Genomic DNA, 24,120 nt, shown 5'->3' on the forward strand with positions numbered 1-24,120 from the left:
GAGAAAATGAAATATTCATATTCCTAACACTATGGTAAGAATGCTTTCTCTAACCCATCACAATTGTGCCCCATTGCATTTCTATGGCTCAGCCATTGTTTTGCTTGCATTTGTTTATTTTTAAATAATTGCATACTTTCTTTCTCTCATAGCTGGTATTCAAGGCAACTTAACAAAATCTAATGAAAATGCAACAAAAAACTTAAAGGTTGTAATTAACTAAGTCATATTCAGTGTACATCCATTGAGCTCAATGTACTTAGGTTGGTCATGAAGACTAACAGCTAAAACAGCTATGAAACCATTAAAAATGCCATTCTACATAGTGGCAATGGCAACAATAAAAGCAACTGCTAAAAATTCGCTCCCACAAGAGTCAGTGGTGGCTACCAATTTAGATGGTTTTATAAGTCAGTTGGACAATGTCCTGATCTGCTGGCCCAAAGGTGGGCTTGTGGGAGCGGTTTGAGGCAGGGATACCAAAGAAGGATGTCAAAGATGCCAGAATGGCCAGTTCTAGTTCTTTGTTAAAGAAAGGTCTAAACTTACAATGCAGCACGCAGAGCCTCACTCCTTTTACAGACACTGGGCGGACTCCGCAACAGTAAGAGGTCTTCAAGCAAACACGCATATAGCCCTATGCACAAAGCAGCATATGTCCATTTCTCCAGTACCTCTCGTCACACTTGGCTGGTGTGACCATAGGTGACAGCTATCCAAAGCTTCTCCCATCTCTAGGCCTGGAGTCCAGCATCCCAAGCTCCATAGAGAAGCACAGCATCAAAGCAAGCCAAGTAGCATATATCAAAGCAAGGAAATATAAACATATATGAGTTCATTCTTGCAACAACTACCAATTATTTCTGAAGTTACATTGACTACTAATATGGCATTTGCAGGCCTTCCAGAACATTTCACTTTGGTTCAATGCAAGCTTGCATCATCTTCCATATGACAGTCCTTTAGATATTTGGAGGTGGCTATCATAGTCCCTCTGTGCATTCTTCCCCTGAGTTCTCAATTCATCTTTAGGAAGCACATGGAAGAAAAGCATTTACAATTGTCATTTGGGCATGTGCAACCTTTTTTTTATATGCAACTATATAAATACAGTCAAATGTAGCATGAGCAACCAAGCAATTATAGCTGCAATCAAGGTTATGCATGCATATGAATATCTGTCATTACTGGTTGTGATTTGATGCTTTTTTTAGGCTTCATCATTTATTTATATTTTAAAATGCAAATATTTATATGCATGTAAATTGCATAACCTTTCCTGAAATAAGAAACAGCATTTTTTTAAAAAACCACACTGAGTGATCAGCTCTATTTTGAGTTTAGAGAAAAACTTCCAAACAAGGGACAAAATGTTTTTAAGCAAGCTGTCCTTGAAATCAATCTTTAAAAAAATAATAGTATTTACTTAGTGCTTTTCCAAGGTGTCAAACATACCTAGGAAACCTGGGGCTTCTTTTTCTCTTAGAAGCACACAATCTGAGCCGGAGACACGATCGCTAACAATATCTGACATTTCCTCTCTTACATAAACCACATGGCCAGGAATCAGAGCTCCTCTCCTATTACTAGCAAGTTTTCCTGCTACTATAGCATTCACTATAGTATGCCCTCTCTTCAAAACATCCCCCAAAAAGGCCATTCCACAACTTCCATGGTTCATGGCACAACCATTAGTACAGTTTTTAAAACATTCTTACATTTACTTCTAATACCCAATTGGCTGCACTTCAGTTTGAAGCCATTACCTCCCTCCAATTCCCAAGTGGGTTTCTTGTTATTTCTAACCTAAGTTCCTTTAAGACTCATTTTATGTTTTTAACCTTTCCAGTTTCAACCCAATGCAGTACTTACGTGCAGTGCTTTTACATTGCTTCCATATAGCCACAGTGAAAGAAATTCAGTGGTTCATCCTGTAGCCTTCTTAGGCTTTACCGATTGGTAGGGTGAGTGTTGCTCCCAGAGAGGGAGGAAGGAGTCAAAAGACACCGAGGTAGATTCAGAGAAAGGGTTCTTTATTTCTGCTCTCCGGAGTAGCAGAAAGGCACTTGCATGGTCAGTTCACAGCAAGTCCGAAGAAAGAGAAATTTCACACAGTATAGATATCCTCCAGGCACCCTCTCCCCCCTTCCCCAGGAATCCAGCCTCGTACGTTCACGTAAGTTGACATCCATGAACATAAACAGATGTTCCTGTACGTAAGTTGACATCCATGACCATAAACAGATATTCCTGTTCCTGTACTCTTATCTTGGGGTTAAGAGGGTCACTCAGCTATAGGAGTTTCCCTTGACGCCATCTCTATCTCCAGCCATGGGGGCTGACAGACCCTGTCTTGCAGAGTCTGTGCGTCAGTGTGTCAGGATATTTACAACCTACAAGATAAGATAAGCCCCAGCTCTGCCATCCCGTCTCCACTTTGGAACTGGCAAGGCCATCAATTAAGCGTCACGGACTGATAAAGGAGAGGACTTTGTTTATACAGCTGGGTTCCTGTTATACATTGGCTCAAGTGCTCAAGTTAATGCTTTTTAGCTAATGGACCCTTGGAGAAGGAAAAATGGGGATTTTGGGGCCCGTTTCAGACTGACTGCACAGTCAGGCTTTAGATTTGGGAAACCCATTCCTTCAATCCACACCCTGGGAAATGCCAATCCAAGATTTTGTGGTTGTTTATTCATTTCTTAAAGTTGCTTGCACCCTTACTCCCAAATGAGCCCAGGGTGCAAGAGACAAGAGATCAATCTATTAAAAAAATCTTTAAAGCAATGTCAATACCAAGACCTTAGGTTAAAAGGCTTGTGGAAAGAGGAAGGTCTATGGCAGGCACCAAAAAGACCACAAAGCCAGCGCCTGTTGAATACTCAAGGCGAGGGAGTGTAAAGGATATAGGTTTAATGTGCATAAAATGTTATGTAGAGGTTTGCATGTCTGGAGAACTGTAGCACATACAGAAGGTGCTTGTGCAGCTAATGTTTGAAGAAGTTGGAGTCCTTGTTTCAATGTTATGTCTGGATCTCTCTGCTAGTATATTGAAGAAGTAACTTGCTTATCTGAATTTCTCTCTGGGACCAGAGAGAGGTTAGTTTTGTGGCTATACTAACAAGTAAGAAATTAAAGAAAACTGGACTGCATTGCTAGTTGTTTAAGAGCAATGTGTTGATTTGTACTTACAACAGTTTTGTAACAAGTTTAGAGACAATTTGCACTCTTTCTTGTGGTGGAAAGCTCTGCACAAGGCCCAGATTAAGGAATTCCGCTAATAGGGAGTTTCAAAGGGAAGGTGCCACAACACTAAAGGCCTAATTTGTGCTTTGTGGATGTCTCACAGTTTGGATTAGGGAGGGATAAAGTCCCCCAGATCACCCCAATTCATCTCATTATTCAGCCCCATCACAGAGCAGTTGCACACCCCTGGTACATACATCCGTCTTACGTTCGTGCAAGAGAATGGGTGAATGTATGTGATTCCCTTGATACCTGGAAATACTGGCTTCTGTACCTACGACTGTCTGTATCTCAGCATGTGCTTGAACTTTGGCCGCCCCCCAAAGCTTCCCTCCCACTCCTGAGTTTTGCCATTTTGATTTTCAGAAGCAGTGTACATGAAACTAATTGTCAATAACATACAGATAACATCTGTGGAATCTTTGAAAGCAGATATACATAACCTTCATAGCTTTTCTGTCTGTCAGAAGAGTCAGCTATTCAAGATTTCTGTGCATGTACCTTGCCTAACTTTACAATCTGATGTTCCCTCCTCAGGTGAAGGGAGTCTAACAACCCTGTAAGAAAGATTTCAGTGTCAATTTGCCTTTTTTGTTGAGTCAAATCACAACATGATCAGTTCATCGGTTCTGCAGAGAGATACACTAAGACATTTTGCATAGTGATGGGAGTCTGGAGTTTCTCTATAATCAAATCTCAGTTCTAGCAAACCAATCAGGACGAAAATCAAGCTGCAGAAAGCAGCAAATGAGAGACTGTTATTGAGGCCAGAGATTATTTGGAGAATGTAAATGGCTTGTTCCTTATCTGTGCTATTTGTTCGTAGGTAAGCGAAAAGATAGCAAGAGAAAAGTTCATCAAATAAAAAAGGTAATTCACTCAGTAGCTGAACTAAGGGTAAGAGCAGCAAGCAAACATATTCTACCGGAGGATAGCATGTATGGAAATTACATTGTAAATGTACATCTTTGACAAATAATACTATCAAAGCCTTCTTGTAATAATACAGTCTTAGAGGGCTAAAAAGAGAATTGCAACAATTGGAGGGGGGGCTACTTCTGATAACAACAATGATGAGAACCACTATTCTGCTTTAGGGCTCTATCAGAATGTTAAAAAACATATTTTTATCTTTAGCATTAATATTAATCCAGTTGCAATAATATAATATCCCATTCCAACATACCAGATCAAAGTAGCCATGGTTCAGATAGATTAGGCTTTGGTATTTTGGAAAAAGAGCCACAAAGATGTCTTATTCCTCCACAGATTATTGGGTTCTGCCATCTTGCGTAGCATCTGAAATGAAACTTGCTGCGTGTGTTTGATAGTTAGCTGCAAGGAAGTTGCAGGAAAATCCAAGGCTCTGGACGCTTTCACATATGTGTGATGCATCCATCCAAGAACTGGTGTGAAATATTTATGGGCTGTCTTTTGTGTTCCTATCCTACTCCACATTCTTGGAGACCAGTGGGGTACATGGAGGCTGATGGAGTGTTCAAACAGTCCTATGGCACAGGGGTGGTGAACTTGTGGCCTTGCAGGACTACTGCAACTTCCATCATCCATGACCATTGGATATGCTGGCTGAGGTTGATGGGAAACAACATCTGGAGGGCCACAGGTGCCACACCTCTGCTATATGGCAAGTTCTAAATACACTGGTTGAGGTTGTGATCCACCTGGGAACCGTGACAAGATACTAGTAGTACCTTGTTTCACAAGGGGTTGTAGTTAGGAGAAACACCAAGAATAGAAGCCACTTTCTGAGTTGTCCAGTTGGAGTCCAGTTCTTTTGTTGTCTCCTTTTATCATTAATAAAGGTTGCATCAACAAATATAACAGACCTCCATCTGCCCAAAATCGATAGGGCTTAAGTGCATGTTTAATTGCATCTGTAAAGTGTCTGGATTGTGCCCAAGTGGTCCATATTTTTAGATGCAAAGTAAATCGTATTCCTTTGGTGATTTTTCTGGATGGACTCCATTGTCTGAAAAAGTCATATAAGCATCGCTTCTGCGGTAGAAAGACAGAGACTGATGATGGTGATAAATATGATGAATTGATCTGTAATTAGAAGTCTGTGAAAGCTTATAAGGAGGCAACAAATGTGTCACTGTTGATTCACAGCTGAAAATGTACATTGCCTCAGCACCATTTACTACAGTACAAAGAAGTAATTAAACATAGGTTTTGGCCTACCGATAAAACCTTGCCCCAAAGCAGATGTTTTAGCAACTGATGAGTTTGACTTTTTGTATATATCACACTGGATATAGCTCTATTTCATACTGCAAATGAGTTTTGAAGAATCCAAACATTCTTTTTCAGCACAAGTTCTTCTCAGGTAAAGTAGCACAACTTTCATTTACCAATCACCTTTCATATAAATTTCTAGGAGATATACAATCATGCCATAAAAAGAGTTCAAAATACAAATGAATACACAAGGAAGACACACACACACACACATATAGTGGTATGCAAGGAGTAAACTAGTTTAGAGCTCTCTAAACATCTCAACAGCCAAGTAGCAAAGTGGGATACTTGCTGACAGAAGCTCTATTCAGGCATTTGACCTGATCGTATTTTAAGATTCCTTCACTTAATAGGGCTCCTGGGCACATGCAAACTTGCATCAAAAGAGATGTTTTCGTTTCCTCTCCCATGGTGTGATCCAACCACCCTCCCTCTTTCAGTATCAGTTTCCCAGAACGTGATACTGGAGAAACAAGTTTTCTGACCAGAAGTGATCAATGTGCTTCCAGAGTACAGAGACTGCTGTTTTACTATGGGTTTGCCTGCATCGCATCCATATTACACATTAGTGAAGAAATTTGGTGCCACCAACTTTAGCATAGTATGACATGAGGTTAGCCATTAACAGGAGTGTCTGGTGGGGAAGGGTGCCTGCAGGTACCTGGCATCCCAGCTGTGGCATCATTGCCTCTTCCTAGAAGGGGCAAGGTGGTGAGGAGGTTATGCTGTGTGGGTGCAGCAGCAGAAGAACCAGAATGGCTCCCTGCCACCTCACCCCTCTCCCTCCCAGTAAGCAGCATTGATGTCACTCCCAGGAGATCTTGTGTGCAACGGCATCCCTCCCCGCTGGCCACACCTGGCACTAATTTATCTGGTATGAGGACTACTCACCCATCTGAAGGGCAATTGGCATGAACACCTAGCAATCAACAAGAATGGATGGTGAGAACTCAGAAGAGGTCCTTCTCCACTGTAGCCCCCAAATGTCACTTGCTCCCTCCATATTGCCCCTTCTTTATAAGTCTCATGTCTTATGGAGAGCATGGTCTTATTTGCTTGCCTTCTGTTTAATTTTCTTTTTGTTCCTGGCTGTGAGTTTTTAAACACCTTACTTTTTAAAATGTGGATAAAATTACACTCTGCTCTATTTTATGTTCCTTCGGTTTCTCATACAGATGTTGAAAGTTGGTATTCACAGTCAAAGAACATTTTTCTTAAGATTCATTTCCTGAAAGAAAAGTTCCTAAAAGCAAAACTTACATTATCAATCACTTTATAAATAATTGTGCATAAATTGAAAGAACAAGCATTCCATTTATTTCCTTTTTAAATAATATATAATGCTTTAAACCAACCAGCAGATATAGATATAGATATATATACCAGCAAATAAAATCATTTAAAGAGGACTGTTAAATGAATGTAGTAAAGGCACAATATATGGCAGTCTTTATTTCTGCCTTTATTGGCGTCAGTTTAGATGATCCACTGCTATAGTGAGCCGTTTAACTACCAAAGTTTTTTGAGAGTCTTTGTTTCCCATTATTTTTTATACCACGGCAAATAACTAGCTGCTGTCTATTTCCAGAGGAATAGAAACCAAACGATACAGCCTTGACAACCATATGCTATTTCTTGATGAATGATGAAGACAAGCATAATATTAATAGAACAGTGGGCTGGCTTGGAAACATCCTCACTATACTCAATGCCAAGGCTATGGACAGCATTGATTGGCTAGCGCCTGTAATATCACTAATCCACCTCCTCTTCACCCAAACAAGAATAGTCATCTTTTGGGTGGGTACTGATATAGATAAATATGGATAGACAGATATATAGATATATATAGATGATGATAGATAGATGATAGATAGATAGATGATAGATAGATAGATAGATAGATGATAGATAGATAGATAGATAGATGATAGATAGATAATATAGATAGAGAGATGAGAGAGAGAGATGAGAGAGAGAGAGAGAGAGAGAGAGAGAGAGAGATCTCCAAACAATTCCTATTTCCCTATTCCCCCACAGTGCATTTCAAAACTTCCTCATTTATATTCAGTAGATGTTATCTATCTATTGACACACACACCACATATCTGTCAGGGACTAGGCGGAGGAGGAATGGTGGAGGCTGCCTCCCCATCCTGACCCCTCCAGGGAGGAGGAAGGGGAAGACAGTATAGATTTACAATAGGGGTTTGAGGAGGCAGGTGAGGGGGAAAGTTGGGAAATAATGGGAGAGGAGGAGGCAAAACCAGAATGGCAGCTGACTGGTGTGGTGTCTTTAGAAAGCATTCCAGACCCACCCCTTTCCCAGAACTTGGAGAGCCTTAGAAGTAGGAGAGCTAAGAGCTCAAAGACAGAGGGCATGTAGCAGCACCCGCAGAAGTGACGAATGAGGAAGTGGGAGATTCACTCGGGACAATGCCATTATCTAAGAGGCTGGGTTCTAGAGCCTCTCTCTGTAATATTGAAATAAAAAAGGACGGAAAGAAACTTTCCCTTGTCTTTATACTTTCCTGGACAACCAGCCAGGAGCCCCTGACAGCATCCTGACAATATCTGTCTCTCTCACACACTACATATTGTGAAAGCATCTCTAGGTGGTTTATAACAAAATACAATAACAAAAATAAAATCCAGCAACATTAACAGCCAGTGGAAAAGTTAACCTACAAATGTATGGCAAATGGCTGGCATTAGTAGCCAGCAAAGGCCTCCGTAAGTTTTCAGCATATGACAAAACTGAAGCGCCATCAACACAGACCCTACTTCTCAGGGGAATCTTTTCCAAAGAGCCTCACCAGGTCTATGCAGAGTGGGGGCAGCTGGGTACACTTGCCCTGGGCCTCAGAGGGCAAAAGCTAGTGAGAGCTGGAGCAAGAGTTACAAGCAGGGCGACACTACCCATCTTCCTAACTGCTTTAATATTACCATGCCCACCCTTCATCCCAAAGCACACCCTCCTTGCCTGACACCCCAACCCCCACTTGCCGTGCCCTAACCAGGACAGAATCAGGAGGAAGAAGCTTCTATTTTCAGTAAAGGGTTTTATTTTTAAGGTGTGATAGCTAAATATGTATGTAGCGCTTAAAAATATAAAGTAGGCAGGCAGCCCACACTAGACACCTGGTGGGAAATACAAGACAGATGGTTCACCCAGTGTTCTGCTTGACAGAATGTATGTCTGACAGGCAAATTGTAAAGCCAGGAGGAAGCCTGTAGGGGAGAGACCCATTGTGACTTCTCTTTAAATATTATGATTGCCTTCAGCCTAAGCTTCAGTTTGTTCTTGAATGTTACAGGAGTAGAAATAACATGAACCCGGTGTACAACTGTCAGTTTCTGTAATCGTAACTAATATCTCAAATACTTACTATTTATTTATGGCTGGATTTCTGCCCCACTCTTCCTCCCTGCCCAGGGCAACTAACAAAAAATCTTATGAAACTGTATCCAATAGTCAATAGTGAAAATGGCAATTATAAAAATTACAGTGCCTAAACATATCCAGTAGTGGACTGTGGTGGGGCACCATCACCACTCACCTGACCTCTGTTCAGTCACGCCACTGCTGCTTATTGGGATGTGGAGGGTGAGTGAAGTCAGAGTGGTACAAACACACTGGTGGAGCCAATATGGTTTACCTGCCTGTATGTTTTCTGTATCGCTCAGCAAGCAGCCAAACTACTGTACCAGCCACTAAAGAAAAGAAACAAACCCTCTTGCACCTAGCAAGCCAGAACATCAGAACCATGTGTCCTGGCTTGTCCACTGACCTGCTGCAGGTCAACAACTCACAGAAGACAGCTATTATTGACTATGAGTTGAAAACACTCAACATTGATGTTGCTGCTCTATAGGAGACGAGACTCACTTTGAATAGCATCCTCTGAGAAAAAAATGACACATTTTCTTGGCAATGAGGGCATTCAGGAGAACCACGTATTCACGGTGTTGGCGTCACAGTGAGGAGCTCTCTTCTGTCTGTGACAGAACTGCTGACCAAGGGCTCAGAACACTTGCTTTTCCTCTGCCTCCCAACCACCTCTGTTCTGGTTAATATCGTGAGCATCTACACTCCCACTATGTGTTCTGACATGCAGACCAAGGATCAGTTCTACAAGGAACTAGACTAGGCTGTCAGGAGGGTCCCAGCCTGCAAACATCTATTCCTGCTGAGAGATTTCAATGCCAGAGTTGAGAACGATTATCACACATGGGACAACTGCATTGGCAGAATGAACAAGAATGGACAAAGGATGCTTGAGCTGTGCTTGTATCACTGCCTATGCATCATAAACATGTTCTTCTCTACCAAGACAAAACAGAGTGTGTCCTGGAGACATCCAAGATCAGGCCACCAGCACCAGCTGGACTTGACTGTCACCAGGCGATCAGCACTGAACTGTGTTCATGTCACACAGAGCTACCACAGTGCCAGCTGTGACATGGATCACTCCCTGGCGGTGAGTCAAAGAGGACTCATAGCACAAAGAAGAAAGTGCAGCCTTGAATCAACGCTGGCAGAGCAGCCATACCTGAAATTTGTGAACACTTCTCTGATTCCGTCGAACAAGCTCTACTGAATTGCCCCAGAGGCATTGTCGAAGCAAGGTGGAACTAGATCAAACAGGCAGCCTGCAATGCAACAATGCCCTCCTTCAATATTTAGGTGTGATACAATAAAAGCCACCATATTTCTCTAGCTCACATTTTCAACCTCTTTGTTGAATGCCCACCCTTAATACACAAACACCAGGATCCTTGACTGGCTCAGCTCAGGTAAAAATCTGTTAATAAAGTACATCAAAAAATGTCCTCATCTGATCACATTCCATAGGGATAAATTAATCCCCATAAAATTTCACATTAAGAGATACATTTTAGCAATGAAAGTAATTTGAACTAAATGGTGCGGTGATATGAAATCAAATAGAATTTGATAGCAATAGTATTAGGAACGTGTATAGCATGAAGGAAACCTTTTCCTGGGAGGTTCAAGGCATAGTAGTGGTGGTGCTTCTTTTGTGTTGTGTTCATTTCCCAACATATTTATAAAGCTTCCTTTTATAAAAGTCTGGAGTGAGATGGATGGCTGTCATGGGTGATCTCTCAACTCAAATTTTATCAGATAAGACCCAGTGAAATAGATGGACTTAAGTAACTTAAGCCCATTGACTTCAAAAGAACTAATATGAGTTTAGGAGCGGACAAATCTATTTTAGTGAATGAGAAAGATTATTTCAATCTTTAATTCAGTTCACATCTCTGTAGCAGGCTGCAATTTTATTTTTATTTAAAAGTCATCATGAAAATTGGTCAGCAGTTTAGTGTGATTTATACACATTTTTGCAGACCATTTTCTGTATTATGTTGGACATACTGCTGAGCAGACAAGAGTAGGGTTTCACTGTTAGCTACTCTTCACATACCCTCCAATATTCTTCAGATGAAAATGGGGACATTTCTCACTCCTCCTCCCCACCAACTGACCCTCTTGGGGCCCCCATTTTTGCACACCCCCACCCAAATATTTACTATCAGAAAAGGGGGGAGTGCCACTGTCACTCCACCCAACGGGAAGCAGCACAACATCCTCCACTGACTTGAGAAAACCTCTTAATACTGATTTGATTTGATTTTATTCTTTGGTAGATTTACAAAAAGAAAAACCCACACAAATAAACTTTAGAAAGTGGCAAGATCACAAGCGGATGCACAAAGCATTTTTTTAATAAAAAGCATGACTTCTCACGTTCTTCTCTGGTCCGCCTTTCTTCCTGCCCACGGTGTCCCTACCCTCTGCCTGCCCTTCAGAGCTGGCGCATCACGCAGGCAGCTATAGCTTCTCCTCCTTATCCGCTTTCCAGCAGCCGCTATGAGCTACCCAAGGGAGGAGGCCAGCAGTGGCGGCCATGTAGAGGCAATGGGATGCTCCCTCACCACTACCGCTACTCGGGATAAGAGCTGGCACATCCTCCTCAGCGACAGCACTGGTGGTGGGGAATAGGGGCATTCAAAGCAGAAGCCAGGATGGCTTTTGTCATTTTGGGACTGTTCCCCCGAAAATCTGGACACTTGGAGGGTAGGTCTTGAACCAATTGTGGAGTTTAACTGGGACAAAAAATGTAAAAGATCTTTTCAAACTACAAGATTGACGACCTGAAATCTGCCAGGTCAAAAATGCTATTAAGCTAATCTTTTTCAAAAAATTGTTTTATTAGACAAGTTCAGAAGATGTGACTTAAACAAGACAGGACTCTTCACAGCACACAATTATCAGCTTGTTAACTTGTTACTCCTTGTACAAAGCTCATGGTTCATGTGCCATGCTTTGTGGTTGCCTCAACTGAATGCAAATCCATATCCATACAGCAGTTTCCACCAACCTGGTGCCCTCCAGATGTTTTGGACTGCAACTCCCATCAGCCCCAGCCAGCCATTGGTATCAGATTGGTGAATAGTACAGTACCATAATGTATATTTACTTTTAACTCTAGCCTAATGGAAAGAAGACTGTAAGAGTAAAATAAAACATTAACAATCCAACTGAATAATCAAAGTGCACTGCCTTCTTCAGGTATAAGTATGAAGAGGGTTGGGGCCCTGCTCACTACTACAGCTATTAAATTTTGGGCCTGCTTTGGGATGTGCAGGTGCTGGATATTGTTAAGTAACCTATTGCTATGTTCCATTTTTGATATATTTTACATGAATTGTTAGCTGTTGCATTGGTAGTTGTTGTTTTGTTATGTTTTGCGCTATTGTGATTATATTAATTATTGTGGAAAGTGCAGTACAGTGGTACCTCGGGTTAAGTACTTAATTCGTTCCGGAGGTCCGTTCTTAACCTGAAACTGTATTTAACCTGAAGCACCACTTTAGCTAATGGGGCCTCCCGCTGCCACCAAGCCGCCAGAGCACGATTTCTGTTCTCAACCTGAAGCAAAGTTCTTAACCTGAAGCACTATTTCTGGGTTAGCAGAGTCTGTAAACTGAAGCGTATGTAACCTGAAGCGTATGTAACCCGAGGTACCACTGTATGTAAATAAACCAGCCATAATGATGACTAGCATTGGCAAGTTGCTCTTTTTTAACCTCAGTCCCTAATATTTAAAATGGAAATAATTGTCCCCAGTGACTAATCTATACTGTGGCTGAAATAAAGACAGCAAAACACTGTGGGAATAGAACAACGAAATAGACCATAGGTCTTCTGTACTATATCACTACACTTTGGAAAATTATGCAGTCAGGGAGCATAAAGTTTATTCTGCATTTACTGCTCCACTAATATAGTGAATAGCAGGTAATTGCATTTATTCCAATCCTTGCAACTGTTTCTAGTTCTATTAATCATATAATAGGCTGAGCTAGAACTCTCTTGTGCTAGAATTTATATCTGTTTAAAAGCCCCTCTTTGTCATGAAGGGTAAACTGAATCATTTCCATTCTTTTAAACAAAAGCGGGCAAATATCACATTCCAGTAAATTGTTTCAGGTAGTTACTTTCCCCCAGTGTTTTTCCAATTAAAGAACAATGCACTTCTGGATGACACAGTGCCTTCAAAACAGTATCATCTTCTGACTTGCTTTGATGCAATTTATTAAGTCAGAGCTATTTGATGCTACAGTAGTAAGCACAAGCAAGTACCCTGTAGATGATGAAGAAAAACAAGTTTAGCAGTAAAGCAAATAGAAAATATTGATCTCTCTTTAGATGCTGTAACTGAAAATCTTCTGTAAGATATATCTTCCCTTATTCTCTCCTGATCAGTGCCCTTCACTATTTGCCAGCAAGAGACACAGAGAGATGAGTGTAACCTTGAACGAAACAAAACTTTCATGTAAGCACTGAGAAAAAGAAAGAACGAAAGACTGGTCCTTTCCATCATCAGAAAGGTTCGATAGTTGGATATAGACTGAGGAAAACTAAAAGGGTGGTTAATTCTCCTAAGTCTTTCTCCAGCATTGCTGAAATGAGTGCAGACAGCCATTCTATGCAGAATATGAAATGTATCTGATTATGTCTATAGCATAGCTTAATACAGACAGGAAGGATCTGGACATGAATAAACCATTAACTGATATTTTAATGTGTGAATACAAGTGAGAAGGCAAGGGTTGTGTGCCTTTGGGAAAAGTGCAAGCACGTTCCCCATGTGACAACTTCTGAACTCTTCTGAGTTCAAAAATGTGTGTGTGTTAACTTCACCAGTAACACTGCAGGAGACCTAAGATGCTGAGAAACAGATGTTTAAGATATTTTCTGTACCACTGAACCCTGTTCTTTTTCTGCGCTCTCTAGCATTGCTGTGCATTGGGAAATTATGACTTGAAATTCATATGTTGTTAGCTGCTGCGAAAAAAAAATAGATATGCAATCTTGAGCTTATTATATAACTATAGCGGTGAAAGACTAACTGGGCAAGATGCCAGGGGGTGTTAGCCTTTTTAAAGGAACTGAGCTCTGTCAACAATACCTTCGCCATTTCCTTACTGCCAACACATCATGGAAAAAGACTCGAGAGATGGAGTCATAGATCGCCTGCCGAAACAATAACCAAACGATGTAAGTAGGGGCAGGTGGGTTTGAAGTGACATATATGAGGGAAGCAGCCCTCCATCCCACTAAGTATGGCAATAGCCAAATTCCATGGCTCTCCAGTGAAAGGTTGGGAGAAAATTCTATCTACCTGCTAAGTGAGGCTTGGGTATGTAATTCCACCATATGCACACAGACCTTGCTGTCCAGTATTCACCAAGGTGCACATATCAGGTCTAAAGTGCAGCCCCAACAACCTCCTAAGCCAGCCTTTCTCAACCTGTGGGTCCTCAGATGTTGTTGAACTACAATTCCCATCACCCCTAGCTAGCAAGGCCAAAGCTCAGGGATGATAGGAGTTGTAGTCCAACAACATCTGCGGACCCACAGGTTGAGAACCGCTGTGGGACCTAAGCAAAGGCTGTGGAAGGTGATTCCAGGGTGCCATTGAATCCCATAATGCATCGGGGCATCTTGAGTTCTTAAATTCCCTTCCCTTCTCCAGCTAAATGCCAAACAGACCAAATAAGTACATACATCAAGAATAACCATACAGTGCAGAGTAGGAAAAAGAAAAAAGAAAAAAGAAAAACATGCCAATGGTCAATCAGGAACTCCACCCCAGAAAATTCCTACTCAGCCCCTGCAAGGAGTGATTAGCAAAAAAAAACCAGAAACCCAAAGTATAGATGGCTGAAGGGAGAGTGCTGCAAAAGAGAAGGAGGAGGTGGAGAGTGGAGAGCAGACTTAAAGAGCAACCTGGTGGCTTCCCTCCTATTGGGCACTCCTGCCCATGTGATCCCACAGAAGACACCAATTCGTGGAATGCTCACGTCCTCTCCCAAGAAAGGGTGTGTGGCAAATTCACCCCTGCTAAAAGGCAGAAGTGGCATTCTCAGGATTCTGTTTGTTGCAGTAGTTGACATGAAGTCTGCAGGCTCTTATCTGTTCTTCCAATGATTCTTTTAATTGACCAAGAAGCTTTCTTGAAATTGATGGGCCCAGTTATGAATTACCACATAATGACAGTGTGTTTAATGGAGAAGGCAAGGCATGTGGTGCTGTTACATATATGAATCTGGGTTACACCTATTTGTCATGCATTCACATGGGTGTGAAATAACCTAGTAAGAGCTGGTAAACTAGTGGAAAGCTTTCTACAACCAGTTTCTGTACGATTATCATTTACGATTGTCTCCTAAATGAAATTTGCTTAAACTGGTTATTTTTGACAGTGTCTCTTTGACTTTTCATTTAGGACTGTGGGATGCAGTCCTTATTGTTCATTGCAATAATACGAGTGCCTGTGTATTTGCCAAATATTCATTTGAGATTTCATATTTTTATTCGGTATTCAATTATGTTTTATTTCCGTATTTAATTCTTGTGAAATCTCTGCATCGATTTTGATAATAGGTTTTGGCAAAAATTTAACCATATCCAGATGGGTGCCAGAACGGGCTTCTGAGATCACTGACACTGACATTAAACAAAACCAAAAATAACAACTGATATTTTCTGTAACAGCTTTCTCAAGCCTGGTGACTTCCAGATATTTAGACTATAATTCCCATCATCCCTGACCTTTGATCATGATCTCTAGGGCTCATGGGGGTTGGGGTTGTTGTTCATTTGGAAGGCCACAGTTTACCCATCAAGGAAAGCTTCTTCTAGGATTTTAACAGCTATTTAAGTTGAAATGGGACTTCCACAAGATTCATTTGGGGAGAGTGCTGTTGTGCTTATATCCTGCCTGGAGGCTTCCCATAGGCATCTGTTTGGCTACTGCAAGAACAAAACGTTGGACTAGATGTCCCTTTGGTCTGATTCCGCGGGACTCTTCATATGTTCTTACATTTGTATATAGATACAGGAACACTGGAAAATTGCCCCACTGAGTGTTTTGTTTATCCCCAAAGCAAAATAGCAGCAAAAAGCCAGCCGCATTCCAGGCACATTGTACATTTGTTTGTGACAACTGTTTAAAACAGCAGCCTTTATATGGTGGTAATATTGTGGTTCCTTGCCACCAAGGGCTCTTCTGCCTTTATATATATATATATATATATATATATATATATATATATACATACACATGTATCTATATCTATATCTATATCTGGAAGGACATTTCCAGAATGTGCTATACCAGAAACCACACTGGTACCTTATAAACAATAGTACTTTTATCAACTTCCATTGAAAGAACTACAAATATTGCTTTGAGAAAGTCTCCCTGTTTTTCATTCCAATGCCCGGAAATGTTAAGTGTGTTCCAAAACCATATGCTGCAATGTATATGGCACCAGTGTTAATAGCAAAGTTGTAAGCTGTATTTTCAGTGGAGTAGAGCTTGTTCTTAAGTGTTCGCATCATAACGTACAGGGGTTGCTGTTGTTATTTTTTCTGGATGGGTACATTCAGCAGCTCTGATTCCAACCTCGATTAGGAGAAGCCATCCAGCAGTGAAGGCCATGCAACAATTGACCCTGGAAAGGCTCAAAGCCAGAAGCAAGAGAGTGCAACCCCTATGCCTGAAGTTTTTAGAGGAACCACTCCTTATTGTTGCATCACTAGCACAGGCAAAGAGCCAGGGACTGAAATAATGGAGAGGTGATGGGCCACCAGTTCAGGAGATGCTCTGGGAAAGAGGGGGCAGTCTGATCTGAGTAATATAAGGGGTCTTGCTTGGGCTTCAATCAGAGCCCGTTTATTTATAGAATTTATATACTGCTTGGCAGTTTTAAAAAGTCTCTTCCATAAGATATAATAAAAAAGAATCAGTTCATATAAAAAATACAGCAATAGCATCCAGATGGGTCTTTCTAACAATTCAGTCAGAACACAATGCAGTGGAATATCATAAGTAAAACTGAGTAGTGCATGAAAGAGAGGAATTTGTGGAGCTTCCATTGCCTAAGCTATGTGGGAACTCATAGATAGACCTGATCATCATAGTATACAGTCACTGGACAGATACAGCCTTCAACTGCTATGACCAGGTAATGGCAGCATCACCTTAATGGAAGAGGGTTGCTAACCTGAGCCCTCTGAGGTTTTGCAACTCTGGTCTCCATTGCCCCTTCGTGCCCTGTGGGATTCTGCTTGAGATCAGGAGGGCAGACGGATAGCATCACAAGCAACACTTATCATTCAGGAAGTGGTTCAGGGGTTGTTTTCTTTCTTGCTATTCTATGCTGTATGTTTAGATGGGGGAATCTGTCAATTTCAGTTTGTCTCTTCATTTTTCCAACCTTAAGTTCAATTCTCCACACTGAGGTGCATCAAAGTCTGCTTCAAAATTAATCAGCATTTTAGTGCCCATTTCTCCTAATACACACACATCGGTATGCAATTTTGCCTAATGTACACATTTTTTCAAATGCAATGGTCCGAAATGCAATGCATGTTGTATGTTATTTTCATCAACACTTGCATTTTTATGTGCACTGTACCCATGTATATTAATATTTGTCCACGTTGTTTGGCTGGAGAGCAGCATTGCAAACATCAGAGATGGGCAAATTTTGAAGGCAAGCAGTCCTTTGTTTTGAGGGTTGTTTTGGAAAGTTCAAATTGTGTAGCCTCACCTTAAAATGCAAACTGAATTGAATTTTTTTCCTACCCCATTTTTTTCCTACCAAACGCTCATGGTTTTCTTCTGCTCACCGTAGAAATGGATATGCTCTCCAGGATTGTATTCATTCGTCAAAAGCCACACAACACTGGCAGATCTTTCTCCCCACTAATTCTTTTCTCATTCCCTCATTATGACCCATGAAACAGACAAATCTGCAGGCATGAAGCTTTTATTACAGTCGACAACAGTTGTGTGTGTGTGGATCAAGGGAGAAATAGACCTTGAAAGGCTTTGCATCTCATCTGCCAATAATTTTCTCTTCTTTTGTCTGTGACACATCAGTTTGGTGTGCTGGCATGAGCAGGAACCTTCCTTACAACTTCATCTGGGCTTCACTGGCTTGAGGCACATCATGTTTAATTATTTAAACATTCAGATGTAACAGGAAAGACAATGGCACTTTTAAAGGCATGGCTTAATTTTATCAGTCCAATTTGGTGTTGCTGCAGGCCACTCCAATCTCTGCCAAGCAGTGGCAAGAGGTTCCACAGGGCTTGGCACTTACCCAGCTCCTTTGGAATGAGGCACAGCAGACACCAGTGTCTTTAAGACACTATGGTTTATTTTATGCATATTTACAACCTGGGTTTTGATAGAGAGAGACAGCATTTACATCTCAAGATGAATGCGCAATCCCTGTGTCTTATCAGGCTGCTCCAGCCAGCCAGCATCGCTTCTGCTGTTCTTCAGTCCCTGCATGAAGTTATACCCACTTCCTGCTCCTTCTTCCCAGAAAATCCCTGCTCCCCAAACCTCTGTTGTAAAAGGACACCTTTTCCTGCAGTGACATCATGCCCCCTGTTGCCCTGGCAACCTTCCTCTCTCAATTCTCCTATTTCTGTCCACTTCTCCACAGGGGAAGGACAACATCTGCATGGTCAATTGTTCTCAATAGCCCAGTACTTTGTTCTTAATGGCAATTGCTATCAGCAATCTCCTGAACAGAAGAACTGGTTCAGTCTGTACTTTTCACTGGCCTGGCATCTTCTCTTCAGACTCCAAAACCAGCTAAATTCTACCCCGCCCCCATACACACACACACACACACATTCATAACGGTATTGTAACCCTAAGTTTGGAATGCTGTTTTACTTTAACATTGCCATTTTCAATAATAAAAAAACTGTTTGCAAAGCAATACAACATCCCTCCACATCTAGTATTTGACTTAATCAACTATTGCTTTGTTGGAGACTGAATAATTTATTTCTGAAATAAGAGCTCTCAGGAGCTTAAGAATTTTGAGGTAAAGGCATTGTGTCCTAATGCAAAGGAAGTCTTCTTGTATATTTTGGCTTGGGATGGTGTATGACCTGAGAGAATTCCAAGGGCCAAAGAAAGGGGGCCTGAGATACCCCAAACCTACCTTAGAATATTCCACAACAGATGGAAACTGATGTTCAGTATGCATTTTCCAGGATACCTGATGATTAGGAAAGTGTGAATGTCTGATATCTGTATGTCTCTCCATCAGAATTCAGGGAATAATAAAAAGTAGCACTACAGCAGAGAGAAAGCCAAACCACAGATATGACCATGCAGAGAGGTGAGAGCTCCCCTAGCTTTGGACCGAGGGAGGGATGATTTAGAATGACAGCCAGAAAGATATCTGTGCTTGCAGAGCTCAAGCTGTATTTACTAGCATGGATAAAAGCAGCCAAATCGAGCCTAACACCATTACCATCCATTTTCACAAATTGATTTTAGAAAGAATGAGTGGTGCTTCAGATATTACATTTCCCAATTTCTATTTTTAAAAATGTGTGCAGAAACAGAGCCAGACTATGGACAAAGCCACACATCTTTGTAATACTGGAAAGGTCAGGGATGAGTGTGCCCATTATCTTCAAGGCCAGCTCTGTCGTTAGGCAGAATGAGGCAGCCGCCTCAGGCGACAGATGCTGGGAGGCAGTGGCAGCATCTCCCTGGCTGTTCTTCCTGAACCCCAGCCTCTCCTTTCTGTTGGAGGATGGAGCTATGTATGCCACATGGACTGCGTTGGGCCTGCTTAAACTAGTCCGGTGAAAGACACTATCTCATATTGCTAGTGTTGAGGTGAAATTCAGCTGCCACTAATCTGCTTGCACAGGTGGAATGGGGACAGACACCATTTTATTATTCACCACATTTCTTGGACTGGTCCTGTTTATCTTTCTGAGTTCCTGGGTGTTTGATCCGACTTCATCTCTTTGGCCTTTTCAAGCACTGCCTGGAAGATCTTGATACTTTCAACCATTTTGTGGCAGCTTGTCTTTTCAAAACTCAAGTGGAGAAGCGCTAACATCAGAAGCTGCTCTAAATAACTTTCCAATCCATCTCAGTACAATGAGGTATAATTTATTAGTTGACATTGGAGACATTAATTTAACAGTGCATTACAGGCCAAGTTAAGCTTCATATAAGTCACAAGAGGCCTTATCCAATCAGCCTAGATTATAGATTTTAATTTCTCAGCTTTCATTTATGGTAACGACATCGGGCAGGGTTGCTTTTTTACTGGAAACTGCCAAACCTCTGGTGAAAACATTTAACAAAGGTGATTATTACAATCAAACTTGTCAGCTTCCATTTATTATTTTGCCATGTGTGGCCTTTTCTCCCATCAGCGAGAAATTGTGCGCACAGTGAAGAAACGAATCAAATTATTTTCAGAACCAGTATGTTTACTATGATGAGCACAGTGTATTAAAACTTACCTGTTGATGAACACAAACTGAAAGGCAAACACAGAATTTATCAGAGTGGCTTAGAGTGCGAACACATCTTGTCAGCTAGCCTTCTTCCTTGTTTTGCATTATTGCGTCAATGTTTGACTCTTGGTTTCAGTAAATGTGATGCAGAAGGTGTCGGGGTCTTCAGATCATATTCCACAGTACACTTAGGTAGAAAAAGTTGGGTTCCTTTGTCCCTATGCTTCCCTTTGCTTAACAGTGTGTTTTAGTTTGTTTGAATCTGACTTCAATTGCCACCTCTCTCTTTTGTACTGCTGAGTCTCTAAACACCATTAAATTTTACACACCCATGTGACAGGTGGCAGAGGAACCAAGCCCCACAGCAGGTTGCCAGGAACAGATAAGACAAGAAAAAGCCCTTACCATCTGCTTTTTATTCTATATTTACAGAGAGAGGCTTGAGAATGTAGCCTCTTGGAATAATGGCGTTGTCCCGAGTAAATCTCCACCCCCCTTTTCTTCCTCATTCGTCAACAGCACCCTCTCTCCCTTTACTCTCCTACTTTTAAGGCTCACCAGGTTCTGGGAGATGGTGGGTCTGGAACGCTTTCTAGTGATAATGTGTCAGCTAGCTGCTTCAGCTCTGCCTCCTCTCCCATTATTTCTCAACTTTCCCCCTCAGCTTCCTCTGAGCTGTGACCTCCCTCAAACCCCTGTTGTAATTCTGAACTGCCTTCTTCTTCTCTGAAAGGGTCAGGCTGGGGAGACAGTCTCCACCATTCCTCCTCAGCCTAGTCCTTGACACCATGTCACTCAGCACTAATCAGCTATTTTTCTCAGCAAAAAAAAGAGACAAAAGCACTACACACCATTCAGGCTGCATGCTTATGTTCACTTCACAGTCATGTTCTTATTTCCCTTTCCGTGGAATAAAAACTATTTGGGGAGAGGGCAATGAAGTGGTTTTCATAAAGCAACGGGCCATTAGTCTTTCCAGTTCTACTTTTTAACTCCAGAGGATTACAAATTCTCACAAAAGCTTTCTGTTTTCAGAGAACCAGATGGATGAAAGAAACTCCCTGGTGACAGGCCACATGCACATGCATGTAGACCACAAATTCAGTGCAAGTACTAGAAACTCTGGCTTCTTCCTTGGGAGGGGGGAGAAATTGGCGTCGGTTTCTATTTTAGTACAAACCTACCTAATTCCCACTCCCCCAAACAGTACATGGTCTGAAACACAGGTATCCCTCAAAATTCACGTTTCTCTGAATTTTTCAATGCAGTTCTCCAACTGAAGAAAAAGCATACAAAAAGGCATGCGTTAGTGGAGAGTGTGCATTAAGATGCACACGTTAGGCAAAATAAAATACATATTGGGGAAAATTTTGTTTCACTTGCAAATATTAGTGGGGAAAAATGCAGAAATTTATTGTATTAGGGGGAAATGCTTGCAAAAATGTCAATGACTGTCTAAACAGCATACAAAAATGTGTTATGAGAAACTCGCACAGAAATGCTGATTAATTTTCATGATGGTTTTAAAAAAGAAAGAAATTGCAGGTTGCTGCAGAGATGTGGAGAACTGAATTTAACACTGGGAAAATGGCTAACTGGAGATAAAACAAAACCGACAGGTTCACCCATCCCTATGCTCCATCCTCATACTACCGCCTCTCTCCTTGATGCACTGTGATAAGCCAGGAAGTCTTCAGTTAATCATAGTTTCCCTTTCTATCTGAGCCAGCGTTCATAGAGCAATCGTTTTGCATCCATACTGCGAGTGGGTAAAACATCGCAACTAGCTCTAAGTGCCAGCTAATACTGTCACAACTCCGTTATGAGGCTTGAAGCTAGTAGGGGAGCTGGGATCACCAAAACCATCTAGGTTTTGTTTTTCCTGGGAATTGAGAAACTGCAGGTAGGCTTTCTCTAGTCACCACTGGGTGTAGGAGTCAGCCTGTGTCATTCTGCCCCCCCCCCCAAGCTTCTGCTTGCAGAAACCTGGGAGTGTGTTGCTAAACAGTCTGGTTCATGGCAAATAACATCGCAGAGGTCTAAAACAACCAGCCACCAGCCAGTATTCCAAACGATGAAAGAGTTTATTTTAAATAAGTAATGATTATTTAAGAAGGGGGAGAAAGATGATCAGAGTACAATATAACATAAAATGTAAATTCAGCCTATAGCTGAATCACTCTGGATTCCAATTATCACTCCTGGATTCGTGCCAGACAGATTTAGCTAAAGAGAAAATGGTATCATGTATTGGTGGGGGTGATGCTTGAGACATGCATCTTTGAGCAATGGAGTCTTTCTTTGGTTTAAGGAAAATTGTGAATGGACAGGCAGGGGTTTGGGCAGGCCATCATGACACCAGGAAACCGTGCTTACTAGGTTCTGTATTAGAAAACTATGTAATCCATAATATGAAGCCAATTTAAGATCTTGACTTGTTCTAAAGCTGGTAACCACAGTTTCACCAGTCTAGATGAAACAAGAAACTATGGAAAGTCTTCCTTTCAGGTTTGACTGTGCCTTTCTTAGAAGGGAAGAAGAAAGGGGTGTGTGCATGGATACTTGGCTTATTCACATCTCAGCTTATTTAAGTGTGTGTGTGTGTGTGTGTGTGTGTGTGTGTGTGTACCTGTCTGTCTGCCTGCCTGTGGCCCATACTTTGACTTCTACAGCAATGACCCATTCAGTTTGGCTGAGTCTCACATTCCTTCTTTTAAAGAAACAAAAACAACTTCCAGCAGACTTGTATCCATCATTCACCTGGAGAAACAAGTTAAATTGGTAGTTGGTTGCAAAGCCGCAGGTTTCTCAAAGCAGGCAAGGTTACGTGCTTGTGCTGTGTGAGAAACCACTCAGCTGAGAACGTGAGCAGAATTCTCTTCAGAAACTATGTGATAGCAAAAGAGGCTTACGTTGATTCAGAGATATTGGTCAAGGCAATGTTTACATTTGAAATCGTAATGTTCAAAGGACCTAATCAGCTGTGATCCGAGCCCTTGAATGTTTCTTGGTTCATGCCTACACTGTCTTGTAGGATGACATCCCAAAGCAAATGTGAACATTACCATAGGTCATTTGCATATCCACATCTACCTTGCAGTTGTTCCAGGGTACAGGTTTCAAGGGAAGATCCTCAAGTCTAGAGAACCAGACACAAAAGGTTGTATCCAAAGTAGTGCTAAGCAAGGGCTCAGCAAGACTGGCTTTTGTGCCGTGTTTCTAGGCACAGGCACGAGTGTGTGTATTTTGTTTTTGTCCAAGCACTTTCCCTGGGAAAACTCATGTTTTACCAATGAATCAGAACAAATGGCAACAGCGCATAGCTGTCAATCTTCCCTTTTTTTGTGGGAAATTCCCTTATTCCAGCGCCGTTTCCCTCTGTTTCCCACTGTTATCCTGGATTGTTAGATATCCCGTAGACTGTCCCCAGACAGGTGAGGCTGTTGATCCCTTATTTTCGAGGCTGCTGATCCCTTATTTTCAAATCTGAAAGTTGACAGCTATGCAACAGCGTTTTCTGCTGTTTCCTGTTTGCACCAATTCAGCAGTAGAAGGAAGGTTTTCCTGAGGAAAGCTCTGGGACAAAAAACAACAACCACTTGGACACAGAACTGCTTGGACACAGAACTTCCCAGGACTTGTGCCTAGGAAGTGTGGCGCAAAAGGAAGTCTGGCTGAGCCCTAAATTGTTCTGTTAGCACGAGGATTTAGACTTGCACAATGGA

The sequence above is a fragment of the Podarcis pityusensis genome, assembly GCF_964106645.2.
Source record: "Podarcis pityusensis genome assembly, chromosome: 5".
NCBI classification, from domain to species: Eukaryota; Metazoa; Chordata; class Lepidosauria; order Squamata; family Lacertidae; genus Podarcis; species Podarcis pityusensis.